At 41.8% G+C, this 8765-nt stretch overlaps 1 long non-coding RNA gene across 1 annotated transcript; it reads right to left on the reverse strand.

Moving 5' to 3' along the window:
• Positions 1 to 1758: 1758 nt before the first annotated feature.
• Positions 1759 to 7187, reverse strand: LOC142769261 (uncharacterized). Its single transcript, XR_012885735.1, has 2 exons — positions 4515 to 7187; positions 1759 to 3963 (listed from the first exon to the last, which is right to left on the reverse strand). It is a non-coding gene; the product is annotated as an uncharacterized LOC142769261 (long non-coding RNA).
• Positions 7188 to 8765: the final 1578 nt, after the last annotated feature.

Consider the following 8765-nt stretch of genomic DNA (forward strand, 5'->3'; position numbering starts at 1 on the left):
CAGCGTTGTTTGAGTGCGCAAACAAAGCAAGGGACGTGCATACGAGTCTTGAGGTCGAGAGACGTTATCACACGTGCAAAAAGGACGAAGAGAGAGAGACTCTCGTTTCGGCTTCGCGAAAGCTTGAAATTGATAGATAATAAAGACAATTTTCTGGCCCAGCAGACGTCAGGGAAAGTCTCCGCAAAGCAGCGTCAGATGCTCGGAGAGCATAAAAAAGAGGAGTACGCGTTATATGGGAGTGACAGCCACTCAGAAAGCGAGATGAAGTGTGACTGTCCTTAGATGTGAGAATCATTGCTAATTAGGAGAGTTGAGTTAATGAGCCAAAACTTTCCTAAATAACGATAATGGAAGCAAACTGAGCATTCATCTAGTGAAAGTGACACTAGTGACAGTGAACTCATAATAGTTGATTAGCGTTGTCACAGGCTGTTATATATTTTGATTTTCTTATTTATATTTGGCAAACTATGAGAAGGTAGCCTACGTTAGAGCCGGCTATCCTAACGTCATGACAGTAATGTGTAAGAATAAATAGCGCACGGTTATGCAGTCACACGTGGCGGTTTCTATCTTCTTGTAACCTTGGGCAAACGCATTCTAACTATTTTTTCTATTTTTGACAAAGTTTCACCGGACGTTTTTGCATTTCGCTTCATTCGAAGGAATGACGATATATCAGCAATAGGGCGAATGCAAGCACTGCTGCAGTGGACGAGTGGTTAAAGCGCCCAACTACAATCTACGAGGTACTTGGTTCGATTCGCAGAATCACTGAGAACTTTTTCTTTCAAGAGGTTGCCTGGCCTGACATTATGCGTGGTGGCGGGTACTAATTTTTTGAGAAGTAGGCTTTCGCACTTGTTTCTTTCACTCCCCTTTTGACCCAAAAGCGCTGTATTGTGCTCCTTCAAAAATTAAACAATTCAGAGTTCATAATTTTTTTTCCTCCATTCTCTCTTATCGCAAAAGTGTCCAGTGCTGAAATACCAAATTATACCTGGTATATTACTTTTCACGTGTTTGAATATTCGACCAGCAATCAGTCTTCACGGTGTTTTGAAGAAAATCTACACATGTAGTGAGCTAACTGCTTGCAGCCAAGTTGACTGCCTTTGTAGGGACACGCTTTCGTGCTAATTTGGTGGGCATCATCACATGCAGCAAGACCAAAGAGCACGGACAGTTAGCGCTGACGCGAACAGAGGGATTAGTTTGTGTCTTCTCCCCCGCTATTTGTCATGCTGCACGCTTCAGTGTAGTGTCGCTGTCAATGGTTAAAATGAACTATAGCAGTTAATCGAGTTCTGCTGAGAGGGTCCCCTATTGTCCAGAATGGAACAGAACAATGGCAATTTGATTTGTGTGATAAAGAGATACTCTGCTTTTGGTTACTAGAATAAATTTCTAAACTGAAGTTTATTTTTATTAACAACAGTTCCAGTGCAGATGAAAGGTGCATGGACAAAATTCGTGTATTCAGCTTGACTAGGCTTGTGACCTAATTGTAATTGCGAACCGGTATCACAGTACGCATAAATATCACACACATATACAACCACGGGTGATAGCTTGTCTATTCTGATTAAAATTGAAATGTTGAGATCGACATATTCAACCAACGCAATGTGTACGAGATATGCCGTGTAGAGTAGCTATGCTCTAAACAAATCTTCGCAGGTCCGTTCCATTTTACCCAATTTCTTGCCCATGACTGTAGGTTGGTAAATAAAACAACTTCTTCGAACACACATATTCTGTGTAAGGTTACATTTATTTTATGCAGTACAAAATAGATTGAAATATGTAATGGCTCAAAAGAGAAATAACTAGAAACAAATTCAGCCATATCATTACCAAACTTACTCACCAATGATAAACGGATTCTCATTTAAAAGATACATACATACATACATACATACATACATACATACATATATGCACACACACATATACATATGTACACCCATACATACATACATACACACACTCAGGTATAAATATTAAAATGAATGGCTATAAAACAACAATTCTAATAAACTCATTTTGAATATACTACAGAAAGTAACTTACGAGAGAAATCCACCGGCACTGTTATGTCTGAACACGGTGTTTCTCGAACCATCTCGCAAAAGCTTGATGCATAGTTTTCCGCTGATGCCCAGTGACAAGCACTCTTTATAAAAAACACAAGAATAAAGCCCTTGACAATGTCGTGCTAAAGAAAAGGGCTGTGTATCAGTATTTTGTACATGTCTGCAATATCACTCTATTTACATAGCTTGGCTCATTCACAAGCCACTAACAAAGCATGTTAGGACACTTGGGCTGAAAGTTAGCACAGGGCGAGTAAATTCTAGACAATACATGAATAATACAAATATAAGCTACTAAGCTCCTTGGTGCAAACAGTGTTTATATTGACAGCTGTAGGTGCCATTTCGTTCCCCCAAAACACTTTTCAAAAGTAGAATCAACTTTATTTAGCTAAAAGTTTCTATTCTGGCGCGTCGTGGTGGCTCAACGGTGGAAGTGACTCTTTCGGCCAAGAAAACAAAGACCAATTATTTTTCCAGTTCGTGAATTCACCCCATGCTAACATTGAGGCAGCTGGTAGGAGTGCTTTTAGAGAGAGGAAACCACCACATTCCCACCAGTTGTGGCCTTGGGTAGCTACTTCACTTGGACAAAAATGATGAAAAACACTCCTCAAGAAGACTTCAAAGTTTGCACACCAACAAAGTTCTCATACAGCTGTCTATTAGTCTGCTTGAAAAATATCGAGTTTACTGGTGGGCAAAGACTGTACACTATGTGAGGTGATGCTCCAGTGCACTGCATGTATGTCTTGCTGCTGGCCTCAACTGCGATGTTGCTCAGTACATATGTGTAAAATAACAACTAATACTGTGCCACTGCCAAGTAATTATGGGTCATTTGCATGAAACAGGGACCACAATAAAAGAACATAACATTTGCCTTCACAACGTTCAAAAACTGTAAATATATTTCCACAGATTTTTCACAGTTCATCTGAGAATAGTAATGTTGGTTGTAAACACATTCTTACTTCCACTAACAAACTATTTTAAGATGCCAGATTCAATATTAGAGTATACCAGCACTTTTGTAGGGCTAAACAATTGTACAGGCACCTAGAAAAACACAATTGAATGCATGCTATAGCTACATATAAAATAAATACTTTTATTTCTAGTCTGAGTAGAGCTGCATAGATGATAAGTCACTTGCATTACATTATGAACAAACCTATCCGAGCAAAGTATACATTTAAAAAGTTACACTTACACAGTAGATAAGTAGACTGTTGAAGGACGGACAGGCAGTGGGATAATACCCAAGCACTAAAATCTACTGTTAAGATATACTAGGAGTAGTGATGATCCTCTTCCTTCCAAATAAAATAATCCACATAGATTCACTTCCCAGAGCTTATACACTCATGGCATCATTTGGGCTATACAAATGAGTGTACACTGAAGGATTACATCGACTAAGTACATGATTACTGCATCCATGGCTTTACTTCTTGTACTACAAAGAATGCAAACACAGTTACCATTGGCGACCATGGATGCTGTGATTTCTGGCATGCAAATGTAGAGGCACGCAGGCACTTAACACACATGTTAAAAACTTCAGCTCAAAAATATTTGCCCACTAACACTACAGCAGCCTCTAAATTAGTGTCATAGTTTGGTATCTTCCTAGCAAAATTTAAATAATTTCGAATGCAAGCAAAGGAACTGCTGAATAATGCACTGCTAAGAAGTTAAGCAGCAGCTGCTCCTGACATCACAATGTGCTCTTTCTGCTGTTGTAAACTTTGAGCAGGAGAACAGTCACTGGCAGTCCCTTTATACTTGTTGGTCTTCTGTGCTCTGTTCTTGATACACTGTACATGACCGTGGAGCACCGAACCCCTTGTTACTGCTGGAACTTAGAAAAATACAGATCATTGTTACAACCATGCTACATGCAAGAGTGTATAGTTGTCAATTATGTGCTCATATTTACAGATATTGTATTTTCGGAAGCCAATGACAAGCCTCAACACACACACACACACAAACAGTGAAGGCTTAAAATATATTCAATATGATACAAGAGCAAAACCACAATGTTAGAGATGAAGGCATGAAACTTCTGACAGGCATAAAAAGCCAATAGAGTTTCTTTTATTTCGACTTCACACTAGGGGCGAGAAGTAGACCACAAATAAGTTCACTAAGAAACACAAGTTAGACTGCATTACAACGCAACAGCCAATGTTGATAACTTTAAGGCTATCTAACATAGCCAGCTCATCATACCGCATATAGTAGCAAATGGGCAGTCTAGAAGACACAAAGAACTTGTGGGTAATGTGTGTGCTTGTTTCTGACATCTATTATTTAAATGAAGAAAACCTTTCAAAAATGCACTTCATCAGGGGAAATACTCATACACAACAAACACAACGGGCTCCTACAGGTGCCACCAACACTCACCATTATTGTTGATACCAGTGTCTTGCCGGATGGATATGCTGTGTCCTGCACAGAACACCAAAGGAGCGCTCCATGACTTGGATTGCATGTGTGCTAGCTGCATCGCTCTGCTGCTGAAATAGGCTAGCCACAGTCAGAGAAATGAGAAGCCATGGCTTTGAAACACACTGAACGTCATCTTTAGAGATCAACATTGCATACTTAGGTCAGGTACAATTTGTAGAAAAATATATATCACTATGCAATCGTGGTGAACATGTTCGGCTGAAACACAAGCAACAGCACTGAGAGAGAAAAAGCTACATTAGGTAAAAGATGCAGTTACTGGTCTTATGTCATCTGAGGCTTCTTCAATAGGTATTTCTCCTTGCAAGTTGTGAACAGCCAGGCAATTTTCACCCACTTGCTGTTTCCTTCCAGAGCACTTGATCCACAGAGGGAGTCACAAGCTGGAGAGCTCAATAAGGAATCAAAGTGTTTGTGCTCGTTTCAAAGCACAAGCTTTTGAGTCTCAGATTATTGGAGTTTCATTCATAAGCTGCAGGCTTTCAGCTTTCAACATTCTCAATTATCTTGCAATTTAGTTCTATAAATGTTGAATAAGAATTATGTGTAAGAATATTACAGGTATCCACTGAAAGCAACCATGCTTGGGTTTTCAATTTGTGCACAGTAAGTGGTGTTCACGTAATCGTTTGTATTAAAGAAAAACTATCCTTGCAGCCAGCCGTTAGGCAGTTTTGTGCCCTCGAAGCTCCCAAGCAGATTGCAGTCCTTCCAGATGAGGCTGCCATGCATGCTTTCACGCCACATCCGCTGAATGATAACAGTCCGAGCAGTGACATAGGCTTGCACAGTTAGGGAGAACGTGTCCTTCCTATTTTTGTACAGGTGCTCCAAGTAATGATGAGGATTGATGTACCAGAATGTGCAACCGATGCATCACAGGACCTTAACAAACCAATCTCTGCGATCTGTGAAGAGCCAAAAACGAGATATTTAAAAACAATGATTAAAAGCACTCACTTCTAATACTTATTTGAGGAAGCTATCACTTCGTTAAAGTGACCAAAGTCTGCTATAATCACTTTGAAATAAACTGAAGCCTCATGGCCTCATGTAAAATTTACGTACCGCAATATATATGTCCTACTGAAGTATAGTACTACCAGAGTGGTAATCGTCTATAGAATTAATTTTCCAAAATAACATAAATTTTTAGGTGCAACCTGGCTCCTGAAAAATAAATTCACATTAACTTTCCAACTATCAAACGTGGTCAATTGACAGGCCCAACCTCATAATCAAACAAGAGCTCACTTGTATCAAATCACAAAAAACTTTTTATGTATTTGCTCCATAATATATGTATGTATATAACAGTAGTAGTAAATTTTTCATGCTTCAATTTACAATAGAGAAACATTACATCTGATGGGCTTAAAAACTTGCACACGTTATAGAACTGCGTGAATTATAGTACCGGTGAAATTTAGTTCTTCAAGGTGAACTCACCGATGGCAGCATTTAGTGGCCGTCGGTGTCATAAGGAACCAAGTACGGCGAACAGGCAAAGGGCATCTGCAGACTGGAAGCTGCCAATGACAGCAATGAAGGGCTGGCCAGGCGTGCACGTTCATTGATAAAGTGTGAGAACTGGCCATGACCGGCTGTTGTCAAGGCTCTAGTACCGTGCAAAACGATGGCCAGACGAACTCGGAAACCTGTAGTTAGGCGATATTAGCCTACAACTTCATCCAAAGCAAGGCACCGGTGAAATCTTTGCTTTTTGGGTGGGCTGGAAGGAAGCTTGACGTTCACGGGCTCTCGCTGCCACATAGAACTCTTAATTTGTTACCGAAAAACAGTCTAGGCGCGCTTCCAAAGTAACACGATCCACAACAGAATGTAGCATCTCGCAGTTTTGGTTGATCACATCACAGCGCTAAGACTATGGTTATCAGAAAAAGGAGAAGTGACGACTTAACAAACAAAAGCGCCAAGCTGCCCCACCACGACTTCGCAGGGCAAAACAGTTATCAACGCTGTCTTTCAAGTTTCGGTCACACGAGCACAGCTTGTTCACAAGTCTTGGAACGTCAACACAGCACCACTGTTCACAACGAACATCGTTTCACTCCCGAACAGTACATTGCTCTCAAGTAAATAGAAGCGTGCGGGCTAACTAGTGGCGAAGCAAGAACCGAGCGCGTAGTTCATACGTTTCCGTACGTACTTGGGGTCACTCAAGTAACGTGTCAAAACGCTGTCAATCTGAAATGTCGCACAGCACCAAACTTAGAGACTGGAAAGTCAAGCGAACGAACTGTTACCGGCACACAAACACACATTGCAGGCTTCTCGAGTGCCAGTTGTCGTCGATACATCGACGCCGATCCCCGCTTGATAACCACACCGACGCACAGGCTTCGCTGCGCTTCACCGTACACCATTGCACTGCCACAGCTTTCCGCACTGCTTACACGCACCGAAAGAGCTGCTGTAATCACAACACATCCGGTCAAACGCTGAAGTAACTCGTGCGAGAAGCGTTTGCTGAAAGTCGCACCGACCGATATGCCGTTTACGACGCCATGTTGTTTTCGACAACTGCGCAGCACATAAGATGATAAGAGAGCTCTTAGAAAGTACTTGCACTATTTTCACGGCGTGAAAAAAATTTCTCCTATATGCGAGGGGGGTGATATGACGAACAGGACAGGCGTGCCAGATGAAAGAAGTGTTTTGGCAACGTCACGGAGTGAGCTGATGTGGAGGGTATTGCTTCACAACCAATCACAAGCTGTGCCTGTCGGCCAAGCCGTCGTCTGCTCGCGTTTGTCGTCTGCTTCGATCAGAGCATGCGACAGGGGATTCGCCTTCGCAATGCTATTATTCTCAGGTCAAGTGGTCGCTACGTCGCACAAAATACATGTCAGTGGCTCGCTCTACCTTTGAATGATGTTCGTGCGCCAAGTTAAATGACTGGTAATTGACGCAGGGATGAATTCAGCCAAGGTTTGCTCTAGAATCGGTAGGGTTTGCATATTTTTGGTGTCATACAAAGTTACTAGGGTCATTTCATTCCGATTGCTTGCCATAGTATCACGGTTCATATCGGTGTCTGAACAGTGAAGGTGAAGATGCATGATTTGTTTGTAGTTCCATGCGTAATCATGCGCACCCCTAATACGCTTTGGTTTACAAAGTACGCTTTGTTCCAGATCGTCCCAAAGTGTATCGACAGCTGTATTTCAGAGATCGCAACCATTGGACAGTTAGAGCCAATGAAAGTACTCTAGAGCACAAGCTTTAGGAACCACTCACTGAAAACTTCCTCTCATTTTTATTTCCGATAGCGTGCAAAGAATGTGCTCCCATTAACCTCTTTGGTGGTAATTTCCACCAATGAGGCAAAGATCTCGAGTCGCACTTTTAATTGGATGAGATGGGGCGCAACACAACAACATAACAAATAAGGTTGATCCTATGCCATGTCGCGTTCGATTGCACCGACCATTTACGTATCACATTTGTTTTCATCCAACCACAACTCTTTACATGCGTAGTTTTATGCCATTGACGCCCAATAGAATTCTTCAATTACTGCGACTTCGAACTCATTGGACGATGGTGGTTGTCAACACCATCCACTGCGTACAAGGGAAACAACACGCGAAGCTCAAAGCGCCGAAAGAAATAAAAAAGCACCAGCAGTCATCAGGCAGCCCTTGATGGGCGTGAATTAACTCAAAACCAGCCAGGGCACCAAAGTATACCGCTGCGGCAGCAGGTTGTAAGTAGCCACATTGTTCCTAAGAGTGGTCCGGACCACTCTTGGGATTTTTTCTCAGCCATGCTGTTTTTACGCACAATTTCGCTTCGTGAATCCACTTACGCGCACTTTTCGGTGACGTAAGCAAATATAGCAACTGCATCACCATCGCTGACATGTTCCCGGGTAGTCACAGCGCGCTTTATTTGCAGCGGCCGATGTGACAACTATGGCCTCTTACGACGTTTTTTCGTTTCGTGAATCGACTTACGCAAGAAAGTTTCTCTTGCGCAAAAATGTTTTCGTAAGTGAGTTTTGTGAATCCGGGCCCTGTTTATTGGAGGAATGATGACGTGAAAACACAGTGTCAATGAATCACGAGCACATAAACACTCTCATTTCTCCCTTTGTTTTTACGTGTTAGAGATACACCAACAAAAGTTGTAACAACGCTCGTCCAATGCACTGTTCGTGAA

Source organism: Rhipicephalus microplus, chromosome 8, assembly GCF_043290135.1.
Source record: "Rhipicephalus microplus isolate Deutch F79 chromosome 8, USDA_Rmic, whole genome shotgun sequence".
Lineage (NCBI taxonomy): Eukaryota > Metazoa > Arthropoda > Arachnida > Ixodida > Ixodidae > Rhipicephalus > Rhipicephalus microplus.